Source organism: Xenopus laevis, chromosome 5L (assembly GCF_017654675.1).
Source record: "Xenopus laevis strain J_2021 chromosome 5L, Xenopus_laevis_v10.1, whole genome shotgun sequence".
Classification (NCBI taxonomy): Eukaryota; Metazoa; Chordata; class Amphibia; order Anura; family Pipidae; genus Xenopus; species Xenopus laevis.
Window position 1 is genome coordinate 151410000 of NC_054379.1, and position 18348 is coordinate 151428347.

Here is an 18348-nt window from a genome sequence, read left to right on the forward strand (position 1 = left end):
ACAGAGATCATTACAAAACCTGCACCAGTCGGTAGAACCATTTCTGAAGGACTTTACTAAATGAAAAATGGGAGCTCTCGGAATGTGACTGGCAATCAATATCTACTTCGCATTGCTCTCCTTTCAGGGGATTAGAAATAATGCAATACAAGTAATTAAAAGCAAGTCAAATGTCAGAATCTTTTAATCTCCATGTGATTCCATGAGGCGGTCGTCTTGTGACTCATCATCACAAGGTTCTCTGATGCTGTAGAAAAGGATTTTGTTCTAGTGAGAGAAACCAGTAAAGTTGATCAAATAATGAAGACTGAATTAAACTATATACTAGGAATCTCCGACCTGAAGCCACAGCTGTGGTTAATACTATAACTTCCACCACTCTCTGCTCCTGAGGATATAAATAGAGAGAAGTAGCGTTATGATGTAATTCAGATGAAAAGCATGTGCATAGTTATCTCATGGTCATCAAGACCAGTTTAGAAAGTCTGGTGACAGCATGGACGCAGAAGCCATTTAAAATAATTTTAGGTGAGTACTTTCTATTTTTTACTTCTGTAGAAGTTGCCTAGTTTTAGTTTCTGGGTTACAATTAAGTATGGGCATCAGCAGCCATCCTCATTGTGAAAAGGAGTAAGACCTTTATAATCATGTCTTGAAAGCCCTAGTAAGTTTTAGGAAAGGGCATTGAAAATGTTTGGAAAGGGGTAATGGAGATGAAGTTGTCCTAGGATCATAAACATAGGTTTATATTTGACCACTTAATTTTTGGAACCCAAGGCAGGGGTGGCTTTCCTTAGGGAAGTATTAGTACAGTTCTTGCTAAGATTGGCATGCGGTGGCAAAACCTCTTGTCTTGACTACTGCCCAACTTTTGATGGATAGATACCAAAGAATAAAGAATATTTGGCTAGCTATTATGTAATAATTGGTGAAATCATAATAGACAAAGGGGTATATTTATCAAAGAGTGAAGTTATCACAGTCCACTCTCCATGCATGAAATATCGCCACTCTCCATGCATTTCTATGGCATTTTTAAAGGCGTATTTATCAAAGGGTGAACTTTCACTTTCACCCATTGATAAATACTCATTTAGACATCCCATAGAATTGCATGGAGAGAGATGGAATTACACTCTAGCGGACTGTGGCAATCTCAGACTTCATTTTTTGATAAATATACCCCAAAGGCTTCATCCCTACATAGCATTTAGTGTTGTCATGCTATATTACTATCATGTCATCCAAGAGGAGGCATACTTTGCTTGGGGCACCATCTTCAGCAAGGAGCACAATCAGGTTACCAGGTAGGGTTCCCTGTCCAAGCAGGATTGAATCCCGGAGATGAAGTTTGAGAAAACTGATTCAGATCAGCATGGATTTAGAACAAAAAACTCCATATCAACAATCTATGTCTAAAACTTATGACTAAGGCACATGTTCAAGCCACTAACAGCCATAAATGCTCAGGTGATTAGTCCATAGAAGGAAGGGATACGGCAGAAATATCACCTAGATTGCAAGGAAAGCACTATTCTCAAAATAGTGAAACACAAAATAAAAAGTCACCTGAAAACCAAGGGGAAGAACAGACGGATAATTTTTTATGAAAAGTAAAGTATAAGGAATGCCTTGCATTCCCTTTACTCCTTGATGGGGTTTAAAATGTTTCCAGCAGGCAAGTTATACATTTCTCCAGTAATGTACATTGAAAATATGCAGTTGCAACTACCCTAGGGAGAAGGAAGACCAAGAAGAGAATTATATGAGGCTAAAGTGACAATATATTCAAAACTAATTATTTTTCTATAGTTGCTATTTGAATTTAAGACAAGTTTTTACTGAGTTATACATTAACTCAATGGGTTCTCATTTGTAGAATCAACTAAGACAGATTCCTGCAGTATCTTGGTAATATCTTTCTGTTGGGTTGATGATCATTTGGGGTGTATTTATCAACAGGAGGACAGGGAAGCTAACTTCAGCAATTGAAACTGATTGGAATGTAGACCTCTTCAGATGGAAGGGGGGTTAGCTTAAATGCATTATGACTGTAGTCTGCTTTAGTAGCTAAGAAAGTGGAAACACTTACAGTCTTTCATCAGTCACTTAAGTTCTGCACCAAATGTGACGCCAGTTAGGAGGACATTAGCAGCCTCTCCTAGTATCACCCTTGATGTAAAGTTTAAGTGATGAATGATTGGGAATTTTTTTTAGCATTCTGTAATGACCACTACTGCTGGTAATCACAGTCTATAGGAATACTGTAGATAAGTGCAAATCTATACTGACAAAGCTACTTCTGTTAGGATTGGCTTTAAATGGAACTGGCATTGAGGGGTGAATGACTGGAATATATCAAGCCTGGAAGTTAATGCCCCATTAAGCAACTAGGTCAATGAAGCCTGGGATAACAGTTATAAATGAAAACAAAACAATGAGAAATAAGTACTTTTGCACAACAATATGTATCCAAATCTTTCTGGACGACAATGACTTGGGCAGTGTCAACAAATTGGTCCTGCCTACCTGCCTTCTAGTATTTCCCCTACACAGCTGAGCAACTCCCTCCCATTCAGCACCACATTGTGTTTGTGAGACAAAAAAAATGGAAATTGATTGAAGAAGACCACAGATTTCATAAATGCTACCGACCATGCCAGACACACAACCCAAGTGGTCAGGTGGGCAAGGGCCTACAGGCAATCGATTGTTACAAACCTGCGCCTGAACCAAGCATATCACCTAGTTTTCTGTAAATAAAATCAGTTCTAAGCCCCAAAATAGCAAGTCTTTCCAAAAGCCCCAGAGCCTAAAGCATACCATAACCCCACATAGAGTCCTAGAATATGGGATGGTGACTTTCCTGTGGAGGTGGTCAACTCCTCCTTTCCTCTACAGTCTCTCCTTCCTTACTCCATCACACCACCTTCCCTGCACTCCGCACCAGCAATACAGTGGTCCCTCAATATACTATAAGATTTAATATTATGCTAGGAATTGTAGTTGAACAATAATTTCTATAAATTCTTAAAGCAACAGAGGTTGGTTATAATGAACACCCTGCCTTTTCTGTGGTGTAAGCCTGGCTATGAGCTTGCAACTGTGTAGCACATCTACCTTGGTCAATCCACCACAGCAGAGTAATTCCAAATTAACTGCATTCTGATTCATAATTCCATATATACACCTTAATTATGCTGGACCCCCTTACAACATTTCTAGAGTGCTCAGATCCAAACTTAAAGAGAGAAACATCCAGTGTCCCAAAAGAGAAGATAAAAAAGAAGGTTATGTGTAATTATTTAAACAGCAGAATTGCCACGTTTAAACTAATGGTCTTGAATTGGAAGAATTAATTTAAATTTATATTTAGCTGATTAAAAGATGAAATTACCAACGAGTCACATTTTTATCAGTTCAGGAAAGTAATTATCTGAGCTTTTCAAAAACCCAGTCATGTGGTTATTGTAAGGTCTATGGAACGGGGCCTTGCTCAGCTGTGTACTGAAAGGATTGATTATTGTGTGGTCCCTGGTAATCCCAAGATTAAGATGGTCGGAGCAAGTCAATTTAAAACCACCGGAGCACTGTATGTGAAAGTTAAACTACATTCAGATAAAAATATTATAAATCCTTTGGGAACTTAGTCGTCAGACTTTACTGAGCTTGAGTTAGGTGATGAAGGCCAGAAGTAATTGGGGTCTACTCAACTGATATTGGACTAGACACATTCAATTTGAGAATTCCAGAATATCTATGAAAAACTATATTATGTGCTAAAAAGAGGACACATTCAGTTCAATATATTTAATAGCCTTGGAGAGAACAGTTACAGTGAATAATTTAGATTGCTGGTTTTCACTGGGTGTTGAGGGTTAGGAGAACATAAACGGTCACAACCTCAAGCATATATGTGAGCACAGACAGTGATAGTAAAATGAGAATTTACATTTTAGCAATGCTTTGGGGGAGATGGGTATTTTGTACAGCTACAGTATTTAACCAATTTTATACTGAGCAGGGAATCAGTTATAGCTATATTATCTGCATGTTAATGTGTGTACGGTATATAAATGAGCAGTAGCTGCAACAACTGGAAGCCCCAACAGAAAAAGGAATTTGCAGAATAAAACACTTTAAAAATGGAAATCTTGTCATAATTTCAGGGTTTAACAATATAAAGTGCACAAATGCACCCAGGCCTAGGGATATGAGGAGGTTTAACAATTTACATTTTTCACTACAAACCCTCATGCAGGGTATATAGACAAATCTAGTGGGTTTTTTAGAACCTTTTTTCTAAGAGTCTAGAATACAGTCCTATAGTGACAACGGAATGCCCGTGTCACGAACGGCACCCTTAATCCAGAACCCAAGCTAAACTCCTTGGTCTCGGCTCTCACTTCTGCCCATAGCCGCCGCCTTTCACCTCGGGAGGAGCCATCGGGCTAATTGGATGCCGCCAGGTCTTATTTGAGAGAGGAGCAAAGCTAACGGTTCTGGACGAGCAAATGGGCACGATCGTCTCACCAGGATACTAGAAGGGAGAACACCACTTGGAACAGGCAGGCAGGCCGGGCCAGCACAAGCAGAGAATAGTCAGACAGGCAGGGATCAGGGTTGGAGAGCATAGAATAGTCAGCGGACAGGCAAATGGTCAGAATTGGAGAGTTTGGAGTTAACATGCAGGCAAGGGTCAAAACACAATAGATCTAACAGGAATCAATAGTATAAGCACCCAGGAAACAAACTGAATTGAACCAAACAACGGGCAACCATTTACACACTGAAATCCCCTTTTATACTTTTAAATTTCGTGCCATTGCACGTGACGTCATCACAACAGCGCATAAACTAGGGAGCGCGCCGGCGCGCGCGTCATAGGGGAACTGGACACAGAAGGGACAGGACACATGTGCGGGCATACAGACAGACTCTACAGCCAGAGTATTTGCTTTACTACCTTTATCTATGTGTAGATCTACCCCAACTAGAGTATCTTTCATCATTCCCCAGGGCAGTCTGTTGCTTAGAAAGGCCCTACTGCAGGAGCTCCCACACATCTACCACCTCTACACCCTTGAGATGGAATATCTCCAGGCACAGCCTGGCAATCTGCTTCTCTATATCTTGCTAAGTGGGCTGCTCCAAGGGAACTGAAGTGAAACCGTCAAAGGGAGCATCAAAGGAGCTGTAAAAGGAGTCGAAGCAGCTAAAGGAAACTAATGCCGCAGAGGAGAATGAAGGAGCTGCAGTCACCAAGGTGGAAGAAGACCCCCTACCAAACTTTAAAGGTAAGTTCCACTGAACTCCAATGGTCTTTCTTTTTAAAACCCCTGAGCGCCAATATTTATTTTTTTACTTTTACGGAGGGACCTTGGCCACTAATGTTTTTTTTTAACTTGGCGGGTCACAATGTTTTTTTTTTTTTTAGCTTATAGTGGGGAACCTGGCCAACAGTGGAGGGGGGGCTGACTGTCAGGGTTTTTTGTTTACTTGATTGGGGGGAGTTGGCTGGCAATGTTTTTTTTTAACTTGTAGGGTGGGGCCAATATATACTGTATAAGAGTAGAAGACTGTCACATGTTTATATGTGGGCCATTTTGTCAGGGTTGCATTTTACTCCTAGTCCGGCCCTGAATATCTCTCACTGGAAAAGTATTACACTCACACTAAGTGGGCAACGTGCAAGACTATTTTGACAGGTGGGGAGGTTTCAAGTATAGAAAGAAACATCAAAATAAATGAAACCTTAACCATGCTCAAAAGATTTTTCTTGCAGCCTCATTTCTGCTATGGTTACTTGGATGACTACTCGTGTCTTGCACTGTCCTCTATGCTCCCCAACATGTTGATCAGTTCTGGACACCCACTGAGGTCAACTTCCTGTTCTAAGCAGCTTGATAAAAGGTTGCATGACCTGAAATGTTGCTGTAATGTCCTAGTGTATAATAAAGGCATTTAAAGTGAATACAACTAATGGTGCAGTTATAACTATCCTGCATATGATGTGTAGTGATGGGCGAATTTGGGGCGTTTCGCCAAAAAATTAGAAAATTTCACACCGGTGTCCGTTTTTTTTTGACAACTGGTGAATAAATTCGCCCATCACCAATAATGTGCCAGTGGGATGTGGCCATTGGAGAATGCACACTGTTTTAAGAAGACTTTATAATTGTCGTAATGACCATTTGTTTCCAAAGCATCAGATCTCCTCACACAGGGCGCTTGCAAGCTGAAATCCGCCACAGGACGCCAGTATTGGCGTTTTTTAGCAGAAACGCCAATACGTCAAGAAACTACCAAATCAATAGACTCTATGGGATCTGCACGTTTGAAACCACACTTTATTTTATTTATGGCGTCCAAATTCTCAATGAGAACAATGAGAAGTGCATGTTGGGAAAAGAATCCTACGTGCTGAAAAACGCATGAAAAACGCATGTTGACGGTCACATGTGGTTTCAGTGGCGTATTTACGCCTGGCTGTTCTTTTTTAAAAAGGCAACGTAAAAATGCCGCAAAAACGCCACATCTGGCCTTGCTCTTACTCTAAGGGACATTATACAGACATTTGAAAGGTTGCAGGGCAGTCAACTTCTATATTAACTGTATAGGTGCCACCTCACCCCTTAAACCTGTACACATGCTTAATAGCCAGTCTGAATGGCTAATTAATAATGTGTCAGTCAGTTTGGAAAGAACTCTTCCTGCATTTATTATGTGTGGTTCAGTATCAATTTAAGTTATTTCAAATCAAGTAATTACATGGGAGCACTCTGGTATGTGTTTAAATATGGCATTTCCAGATCTTCATGATGATCTTCAGATATGGCAATTGCAGATCTATCATGCATTGAGAGGTACATTATTTGAGTTACTATAGAATGCAATAATTTGTAGTAGGCGGTGCCCGCCATTGCTGGATACAGCATTGGTTCCCAAACTGTAGGGTTGGCTCACCTAGGGGGCTTCAACCAGTTGAAGAAATCCATTTAGAATAACATCTATAAAAAGGCTTATATGTTGTCTTGTATATTCCTTCGGATATGGAACTGAGCCACTGTTACGGGTGAACGTGACCACATTTTTTGAAAATGACTAGCTAAATCCAAAAAGTAAGGGTTTAAATGTTTAAAAAGGGTTGAAATCACCCTGTTTATCAGTGCCTTAAAGTGGACCTGTCACCCAGACACAAAAATCTGTATAATAAATGTCCTTCTCAAATTAATCATGAAATCCAATTTCTGTTTCTCTATTAAAGCATTCATAGCTGTTGTAAGCTCATTTAAACATCTCAGCTGTCAATCAAATATTGCCTGCCCCTCCTCTATGCCTTAGGCAGACAATTACTTTCACTTTCCATTCAGCACTTCCTAGATGTCACTGCTCTCCCCACATTCCCCCGTTCTCTTTACCATTTAATTGTGTAACCAGGACATGGGGATGGACATCAGGTCCCCATTCTGATGCACAAACAAGATTCTGAGATGATACAAGGCTTGTCTTAATAACAGTGTCCACAAAATGGCTCCTGCCTGCTTGCTATAATTATGAATTCCCAGACTGAACGAAACAATATTCTAAAAATGTATATAGTGTAACTAAAGTTCATTTTGCTTGAATAATGTGATAAAATAAGATTTTGCATAATTTTTTTGGGTGACGGTTCCCCTTTAACACGTGTTTGAGTTCAGGTCTGCAGCTGAAATATTGGAAAAGGTTCTCCAATTATGTGAGTCTTAAGGTGGCCATACACGGATAGATCCGCTCGTTTGGCGATGTCGCCAAACGAGCGGATCTCCCTCCGATATGCCCACCTTGAGGTGGGCAATATCGGGCTGATCCGATCGTGGGCCCTAGGGCCCAACGATCGGATCCTAGCGTTCGCCAAACGGGCGGTCGGATCGCGGGACCGCATCAACAAACAGATGCGGCCGCGATCCGACGGGATTTTTAATCCCATCCGATCGAGATCTGGCCGACTTTCGGCCAGATCTCGATCGGGGAAGCCCGTCGGGGCCCCCATACACGGGCCAATAAGCTGCCGACTCGGTCTGTCGGCGGCTTTTATCGGCCCGTGTATGGCCACCTTTAGCCCCTAGAATATCTGAAATCTGCAGCTCCATGGAACCAGCAAAAAAAAAAAAAAGTTTTCTGCTGGTGTTATTGTTACAGGGCAGCCTAATTAGAACATTTTTTAAAGCACACAGTTTTACTATCTTACCCACAACTTAAGGTATTTTGCTGCTTCAGCAATAGCTATAGCAACTGTGTTGAAGGAACAAAAAAAAAAAATCTATGTACAATCACAAACTATTTACTTTCTCAGGCTAAACCTGAACATCAAATCGGCATCAGGATATCACACATCTTTAGTGTTTATTGAGATGTAATTATTGCTGCATCTTCTGTTGGGCTGGGCATTTACAGAAGGATTAAATCCAGATAAATGATCTTGGCGAGAATTTCCCTGCCTGATCAGTTAGGCGCCGGCCAAGGAGCAGAGCCAAGTTTGGAAATTTATACAGTTTTGCACAAGAAACGTTTGCCCTTTTGTAGTCTAGAAACCTTATTGACTGCTGAAAACTGCATTCATTGATTCAAATCTAGATAAATAAAAGCCAGACAAGAAAATATTTTTTCTCCAACAAGCAATGCAGGATGAAAAAGGAGCACCTGGCTCTAAGTGACGGGCGAATCTGTGCAGTTTCGGTTCTCCAAAAAATACTGAAAAATTATTTAAATCGTAAAAAATTTGCGAAACACATTGAAGTCAATGGGCGCCCGAATAATTTTGATGCACTAAAATTTTATGTGCATGACTATTCTGCAAATTCAGTTTCATGAATTTATTTGCTGTGGCTAAACAGGAAAATTCGCTGCAAATTCGTGCCTGGCGAATTAATTTTGCCCATCGCTACCTGCCTCATTTGCTGCACTTCCTAGTGAACAAACCAAGGGAGTGGTGGGCAGTGATGTGTCAGCAGAGGTTCTTCTTCAACTGTTGATGACATCAAGAATGTCTTCACTTACCCATATCTCACACCTCAAGTATCCATTCATGTAAGCGAATGGGGATTTAATGCATTCCTGCAGTAAATGTTCAGCACTCAGTAGAAGGTGGGAACAGATTGCTTTGCATGGAACCACTTCATCCTCAAAGTCTTCTGCTTCAGATGAAGAATTCAAGAAAAATAACTCAGCATTTATCTGGTATTTGGTTATCAACTATTATCTTGTTTAAAGAAAACAATTTGGGAGAGATACAGTTGGCTTCCAACATGGGCATTATTTACAGTACGTATTTTGCAAGCAAAAAACAACACTAAAATACACAAAACATCATCACAGTAATGTCACCTTGTATGCTCCCGACATGGTACAGATGAGATTTTTTTTTTTAAATTGGATTATAAAACAGAAAACAGAGAGGAAGCTCGATCAAGTTTTCTGCTGTTGAATTTTATTAAAAAAATTTCTCAGTCTCTAGAATATTTATGAAAATACTTGAATTGGAAAAACTCAATGGAGCGAAGTGGCTAATCGCCAGAAATCACATGCGCAGGCGAAGACCCCACTACTGAGAGATAAATATAACCAAATCTTACTGCAATTTGGCAAAACACATAGGGGCAAATTTACTAAAATGTGAAGTTGCGTCTCAGCCGCCAAACGCTGGTGAATTTTTGATAGCGTTACTCGGGGCGGGCAAGCATTTCATATTGAATTTTCACTAGCGTTCATTTCTGCCTATCGAAACTTCGCTAGCACTCTTACGCTTAGGTTCATTTGAATAGGGCAGGTGCCTAAAAGTCTTTATTAGTAATGTTGGTGCAAATGTTTGAAGTGGCAACTTTTTCAAACACATGTCCAATGAGCCTAAGGGCAAGGCCAGACGTGGCGTTTTTGCTGCGTTTTTACGTTGCGTTTTTAAAAAAGAACAGCCACTGAAACTACATGCGACCGTCAACATCCGTTTCTCATGCGTTTTTTAGCACGTAGGATTCTTTTCCCAACATGCACTTCTCATTGTTCTCTCATTGTTCTCATATTTGAAATACGCTGCGTATTTACGCAAAGTGTGGTTTCAAACGTGCAGATCCCATAGAGTCTATTGATTTGATATTTTCTTGACGTTTCTACTAAAAAAAGCCAATACTGGCGTCCTATGGCGGATTTCAGCTTGCAAGCGCCCTGTGTGAATTCCCATAGTGAGTTTTCCATTCGTTTCAGTGGTAGTGCAGTTTATGCGTATTTACGCCTGGCTGTTCTTTTTTAAAAACGCAATGTAAAAACGCAGCAAAAACGCCACGTCTGGCCTTGCCCATAATAAAGACAGAAGAGATCCTCCAATGCCCTAGACATGAGCCCACCCTTAAATAAATGTGGCATGCTCCTCAAATTAGTTTGAACACTTTTGAATCCCACTTTAAAGAAGTAAAAGTCGCCAGCGTTTTTTACAACTTTAATGCATTTCTGGGATACAGGATATGATGTCACGGACATAAGACTGAGGAAGATGTAGCTTTGTTTTATCAGTTCACCTGGACTGAGGTGGTGAAGTAAACTCTGGCAAAAGAGGTAACGTTCAGTAAAGTTCGTATCTTAGTGAATTTCCGGAGTAACGACCATTCACCACTGCGAAAAGTTGTCTGGCGATAGGGTGCGTACGAACGCTAGTGACAGTCTGGTTCGCTAGCGAATTCTCCTCTACGCCTCTTAGTGAATTGTTGATGTCCTTGTGGATGGGATGTCTGGCGAATTGACTCTAGCGTTGCCCACTTCGAAGTTTAGTGAATCTGCCCCATTATTTGTGGCTAGATGAGACTCAGTTAGAGAAAGAACTATCCCTACAGTCAACCATGGAAGACGTTTTTCTACCACTGTGTGCCGTGAGTTTGTGTATGACATCATAAAATCAGAAGATTACGAAGACTGTTGGACTGTTATCAAGTGTCCAGCAATGAGTCCAGATCAGAATCCCATTGAACAATTGTGGAGAGATCTGAAAACTGCAGTTGAGGGAAGGTATCCTTCAAATGTGGGAGAACTGTTTGCAAAAGAAGAGTAGGCTAAGGTTGTCTGTTAGTTGTTTAAAAAAGTGTAAAGAAAGAGTATTAAAGGGGTTGTTCACCTTTAAATTAAGCTTTAGTATGATGTAGGGAGTGATATTCAGAGACAATTAGCAGTTGGTTTTCATCTTTTATTATTTGTGGTTTTTGAGTTATTTAGCCTTTTATTCAGCAGCTCTCCAGTTTCAAAGTTCTGGTTGCCAGGGTCCAAATTCCCCTAGCAACCATGCTTGATTTGAATAAGAGACTGAAATATGAATAGGAGAGGCCTAAAAAGTCAAGTAGCAATAACGAAAAATGTGTAACCTTGCAAAGCATTTGTTTTGTAGATGGGCTAAGTGACCCCCATTTGGAAGCTGAAAATAGTCAGAAATAATATTAAAAACTATAAAAAAGAAAAAAAGGAAGGCCAATTGGAAGGTTGCTTAGAATTAGCCATTCTATAACATACTAAAAGTTAACTTAAAGTTGAACCCCCCCTTTAAAAGATAATTTTAAATAGTTTAATAGGGAAATGCCCGTATTTTTTTTTTTGATATTGGTATCACCACTTGTGTTGGGAGGAAGCAGCCTATATAGTTTGCTTCAGAGTCAGTTGTACATGTGATACATTGGGAGACTGATTTTACTTTCATCAATTTCTGTTCAGGATTTATGTCATTTTCTACAGGGGACTTTCATCTTTGATCCCTTGGCCCCTACAATTAATCTTTTTGGCCTTTTTTGAGGAGGTAACCAGCGGAAATAATTTCTATATAAATGTTTGAAGCAGCAACTCTTTTTGCTTTGATCCACCTCTCCAACTGTCATCAAAGATAGAACTGTCAGTTAAACTATAAAAGTTTCTGAGAAAGGCAGAGGGATGTCAACGTGACTGATGTGCAGGTGAGACAAACTTTGTTCTGACTTTAAATGGCTCACACGATGCTGATGGCACAAAGCATTTATTTCAATGGCAAAATGTGTGATACAGTTGGGACACGGAGAACCATCTGAGCCAAATGTCTGTCTAAGATAAAAGGTAATTTAAATCTTTTGATTTCAGCAGCATTTTAAAGGGCATGTAAAAGCAAAACAATAAAATCCCATTTTTAATTTCTTTAATGAAAAAGAAACCTATCTCCAATATACTTTAATTAAAAAATGTGTACCGTTTTTATAAGAAACCTGACTGTATGCAGTGAAATTCTCCCTTCATTTACTGCTGTGGATAGGAATTGTCAGACGGTCCCTAACTGCTGAGCAGGGAAACAATCATACTTATGAACAGCAGGGGGAGCCCCCGCCTTACTTCCCAGCCATGCAGAACTCAAGCAGCTTCGTTTATGACGATCCCTAAGCAGCCCAGACCACACTGAGCATGTGCACAGTCTTAGTCTTGCAAAGATGTATAACAAAGTTACAAGATGGTGACCCCCTGTAGCCAACTTTGAAAGCATAAATCATTTGTTTGATTAGGTTTGTGGTACAGTAAGTTCATGTTTATATTTAGTATACAAAATACAGCATTTCTAGCCTTATTCTATTTTACACTTTACATGCCCTTTAATGATTAACATAATTATATAATGATAGGAAATTATCCTTCATTTTCTTTCTCATTTTGCCCCCAAAAAGTTTTAACATTTTCATAACAATTAATGGTTTACTAAGGTTATATTTTGGTCAAAGTAAGGTTTGTTAAATAGGGGAAAGTGAGAAAACAATAGTCAAACTTGCATCAGATGTATTGGAATAACACATAGGCTAATGTTGTATTCCATTGCTTTACAAATAGGGAATTTAATAAAGTGCACACTTTTTATTACACAATTTTATTACGTCCACTGCAATGTAACGACATGGGTGCTGAATCCCTGCAAGTCTGGGGGGGGAAGAGAATGCTCCAGAATGGCAGAAGATATTTTTTTTATCTCTTTAAAACGTTAAAAATTATAGATTTATGAAGTGTAAAAACCTAGAAAAACTCAAATACAAAAGTTCAGGAAGCAAAATCTGCTGAGGTCCAATAGAAGCCAATGGGAGCTGTTCTGATCCCACTGGACTTTTTTTTTAGCAATTCAGAGTTTTTCCAAAAAAAATTTTCACTAGTAATTTTCCAGATAACTCAGATTTTTCAAGGTTTGCATCAGTTGTTTTTTTTTTTGTTCATGCTTTTTTTTCGGATCTTTTAATAAATTACAAGGCATTCGTGATTATAGAGGAATAGAGTTTAATTGTAGTTTTTAGAGAAAATGCTCTGCCTCTATAAGCGCAATATTGCAGCAGTGGGAAGTACTGATGTGCTAAAAATAATAAAAAATATATCGTATTTCACAGATCACTTCATTTAAAATGGCCCAAATACGGATAAAGCTATTTAAAGAAGCAAAACAAAGTGGAGGAAACTTAGAGCCATACAGGGGAATGTAATAAAAGTCGCAAAGAGCAAAACAATTCGCACCAATAAGACTAAAAATCCACATGTCACAATGTAATATTGTTCCTTAAACTGTTATTGCATTGCGAATTTTAATTGCGCACTCATAAGAAGTGCTTGAAGGTGTCGTAATCTTTTGGAGCAAACATAAAGACTTTTTCAGTAAGGAGTTTTATTACATTGACTGCGCATTGGCGCAAACTATAAAATTCGCAAACTGTCTTTCATTGTCGGAAGTGATCGCTAAACAGTTTCCGGGCTCGCAAAAGCTATATTAAATTCGCACAAAGCTAAATTTGTTTGCGCAAAGGCATAACTTTTCGCATTGCGAATAGTTTTTCCGTTAGCGATTTTTATTACATTCCCCCGTTAGTGTACTTATTTAAGTGTTTACTGCTTCTATGAACTTCGATGATGCTGGAAATTCTTTAAAAATACACTTTAAAAAGTTTCTATCAAAGGTGGAGGGGAGTCAAGGAAGTTGCCAATTTAAGAATATAAATTTAAATGACATTTATAAATGCTACTGAAATTCTATTTCAGCTTCCAACATTTTGACAAAATAATCAACAGGTATTCAAATAAAGACAAGTTCTCTGATTTGCCATAAAAAAAGTATTAAATAATGGGATTTTGCATGGTCTAAGTTTTTCAGTGACATTTTGGTTGGAGAGGATGTTGATGTTTATTAATAAAGATTTATTACAATAAAACATTTTCATTGAAGTAGATTTTTTTAAAATAGGCAACTTGGAAAAAAAATTAAAATTTCCATCGTGGATGCCTTATATACAAGCTTCTAAATCCCAGTAGTCCAGAATAACAAACTGAAGAAAACTCCCCTCAACAAAGGTCAAGTTGTGGTCTAGAGCCAACTGGAAGTGCAAAAAAGGCAGCTTAGGAGAAAAGGTCACTGTTGTCATCAATGCATTTTTTACATGAGGACTATACCAGGTCAAAGAATCAAAGAGCCCTCAAAGTCTGCAACAAAGTGCTCAAAAATAGACGCATCAGATGGTAGATTTAATTTTAAAGGGGAACTATCGCAAAAATGAAAATGTTATATAAGCTTCAGCGTACTTTAATAAGAAACTTTGTAAATGCAATCAAATAATTATTCTGCATTCTGAAATAATCATGTTTATCTTCACTATCCCTCTCTCAGCATCTGTTTCTCTTCATTCTCAGGTGTCACATATACATTGACAGTTAGATCCAATATATCTTATAGGGGGGCTCCTTTTCCTCGAAGATGTATTAGAGCTCACTCTAATTATTAAAATCACCAGACATCACGTCTCTCTACATGCAGAATTTGTGCAAAAGGCAGTTATTTTGTTAGATTTAGTTTGTACTGGAATCAGTTATTTGAGTGAGCTCTACTACATCTGCTAGGAAAGGAAGTCCCCCTATAAGATATATTGGATCTAACTGTCAATGACTATCTGACTCCCAACTGCTGAATGAAGACAGAATGAAGAGAAACAGATGCTGAGAAAGGAATAGTGAACATAAACTTGATTATTTCAGAAACAATGCAGAATATTGAATTGATTGTAATTATGAAGTTTCTTATTTCAGTATGATGAAGCTTATATTATATTTTCATTTTCACAATAGTTTTTTGAAGATGCATGCAAAGTCAACATCAGTGACAGCTTCACACATATTTGTTGAGGTTCCACATAGATAGATATGAATATATTATGCTGCCAGGTACTGTATAATATCTTACAGGACCCTGATGTTGCCTGGTTCCTGAGACAGCATCTTTATGTATTTGTCCCAGTTGTCACCCTTTTCCTCTGCATCTCTCCACCTCTCTCCCTTGTTCATCAAGTATGAAACCAACTTCACACAAGCCATCTACAGTCATTGCAGGATACAGCCATGAGCGTACTGTACATGTCCTTCAACAGAAAATAATTCTGACTACCATTCAGTCTGTTTATTGCAAAGAAACAAAGTGATCATGTTTTATCTATTTATTTAGAGTCTACAGTGGCGCTGAATTTTACAAATATTTCCTGTACATTTTTACTATAATTTGGTCTTTCTGAAAAAAACATTGACCTCATCAAAAACGTCAAAGGCAAAATTAAACGAACTAAAGTCTATTTAGCTTTGCAACATGTATTACTATTCAAAATTGTATATGAACATTTTCATAACCTACTCTTGTTTATTAAACTCAAAGTAAAGAAAACAGACTGCTGCTTTCATAACCTTCTGACCATAAAGATCAAAGGCAGACAATAAATAATGGAAATATATTCTAGGATGCTGCAGAGGGATTAAAAGAATGAAAAATAGCAGTAAGTCCGTTTTTGTTCCCTGCCAGTTTCAAAAGCAGCACAAGAAATCAAAGAGCAGATCCCTTGGGAAAGAGAATACGTAATTCTAAGGCCAGAGTTATATTTTGCTGCCCCAATACTCTACTCAGTCAGGTGTTTAGCATATATCCATGAGTTCATTATTATCCTACATAAGCCCCACACCTCGAATATGTCATATGTCTATAACACTCTAGTTATTACACTGAACACAAAAGCAAATAAGAAAAATGTGCAGTTCTATCTCATGAGTTTGAATTGTGAGTCTAAATTGTATTAATTGTGTAATGCAGGGATTGCTGGAGTGAGGGTACAGTATATATGATATAGTGATATCTGAACAAGCAAAATGGAATATATATCTGGGTGGTACAGTGGAAAAGTAGTTAGCATTTCAAAACAGGGGTCTTGAGTTGATTCTTGAGTTGATTCTTGAGTTTGCATGTGCTCTTTGTATTTGCATTGGTTTCGTCCAGGTGATCCAGTTTTCTCTCACATCCCAAACACACATTGATTTTTTTTTTTTTTTTTTTAAAGGAAAACTTTTTATTTGTTTTTATTCAAAATTATACAGTAAATCAGAAAGAAAAAACCCCCCATCATATATAGAGTTCAGGTATGGAGTAGATACAGTGTGTTATATAGTACATAAGGTTTTGGTCATTGAATTGGGTCTAGGAAGCAAATTGTGAGTCTGGTTTGATTAGATATAGAGGTATATTAATTCCCATGTAGGTCTCAAAGGGCATTGGCAGTCCTGACTTCGGCAAGAGTAAAGTTTACTGATGCTCCCAGTCCAGTTTCCCACCAGGGGCTCCAGATTTTATTGAATTTTTTATAACTACCTCTGGCCTGATAAGTAAGCTTAATGAGGGGGATAGAGGAGTTAACTAGGCGGATCCAGGAGTCTCTGGTAGGTGGATTAGGCCCATCCAGTGTAGTATCACATTTTTTTTGGTGTAGAATAGTAGCACTCTAGTCCTCAAGCGGGCCCGGTTGGTTGTGAGGACATTGTCTAGGATTCCTAGTAAACAGAACGAGGGAGATACGATACATGGGGATCCTAGCTCTGTGGCCAAAGTTTGGATTATTTGTGTCCAGTAGCAGGCTATGGTCAGGCATTCCCATAGCATGTGGTAGAAGTTGGCATGTTGGATGTTACATCGAGGACAATGGTCGTGGGGGGTTTTCCCCATGCATTTAAGCTTGACTGGGGTAACATATAGTTGATGAATCTTTTCTTGATGAATCTCTATGCTTGTTTTTTTGGGTTCAAACACACATAGTTTTTTTACTTTGAATTAAAACAAATTCAAAATAAAATCTGCATTTGTATTTGTCGTGGGAACAGGGTGCCCAACCTTAGTCCTGAAACTAAAGGAGGCAATACCACCAGAGTAAGCTGAAGTTGTTGTAGAACACATATTAATCAGTCACCTAACCCAACATATTTTCACTGCCACTGCTCGTAAAACATTTTGAATAAGGTGAGTCTGCTACATTCTGGTGATTTGGCTGGTTTCTGATGAAAGAAACCTCCCATGAGCTTGTGGTAGGAAACCTTGACTCAACTAATTTCCGCCAGGGAAGGGCCTTAGGTGACAAATTGCATTGTGATTTTTTGTTCCAATAAAAATAAAATATAAAAATAACTCCTTCTCAACTTGAATTAATACAGGCACAATGTCTCCAGAAGCTGACGTTGACTTTCCTCACTTGCCCGAGGTATCCTAAGGGTTATAGATCAGAATTCCATTGTATTTTACAAGTTGCAGCTGAACAGTTGTAGAATGAACAATAGAATGAACAATCAATGCATACCAGAGGTTTCAAACCCTTGGGGCACCAGCGCTATATGGTAAGGGCTGAAAATGAAGTTTAGGTAAATAGCATTTTTACCTATTGGTTGCTGCTAGCACTATAGTGCCTTTAGTCGTAGTATTACTTACAGCAGTGATCCCCAACTAGTGGCTTGTGAGCACCATGTTGCTCTCCACTGCCGTCAATATTACTATATATTGAAATCCCTGGCTTAAAGGAGAATTCACCCCTAAACCTAAAAAAACATTTGTGTCTTCTTCCAGCGATTCGGCAAACAAACCGCGAAATTGCTCCAACATTCGTATGTGCCGCTTTGCCAGTCTCATATTACTGAAGACCAGGAAGATGGCTGCCATGAAGTACGATCCCTGAATCTGCACCAAGGGGTAAGTAAAAAGTAAGGGCCACTTCCCTGGGGGGGGGCAGCTATGCTGGGGAGGAAGAGGGAGGGGGGTCTACGTAGGGTAGGGGGGTAAAGTTTTTTTTCAGTTAAGGGATGATTTCTCCTTTGAATTCAAGTTTTGGAGGCATATCGGCACGTTAACCATGACCATCACAACACCTATTTGGCATCCCCAATTAATTTTCTTGTTACTCTTTTGGTTCCCCAACAGTTTTTACAATTAAGTGTGGCTCACGGGTAAAAAAGGTTGGGGACCCCTGTCTTACCCCAATCAAGTTTTCACACTGTAATTTG

General features: G+C 38.9%; 1 long non-coding RNA gene across 1 annotated transcript; it reads left to right on the forward strand.

Annotated features, from left to right (window-relative positions):
• Positions 1-286: 286 nt before the first annotated feature.
• Positions 287-18031, forward strand: LOC121393843. Its single transcript, XR_005961409.1, has 3 exons — positions 287-528; positions 5020-5297; positions 17915-18031. It is a non-coding gene; the product is annotated as an uncharacterized LOC121393843 (long non-coding RNA).
• The last annotated feature ends 317 nt before the right edge of the window (positions 18032-18348 follow it).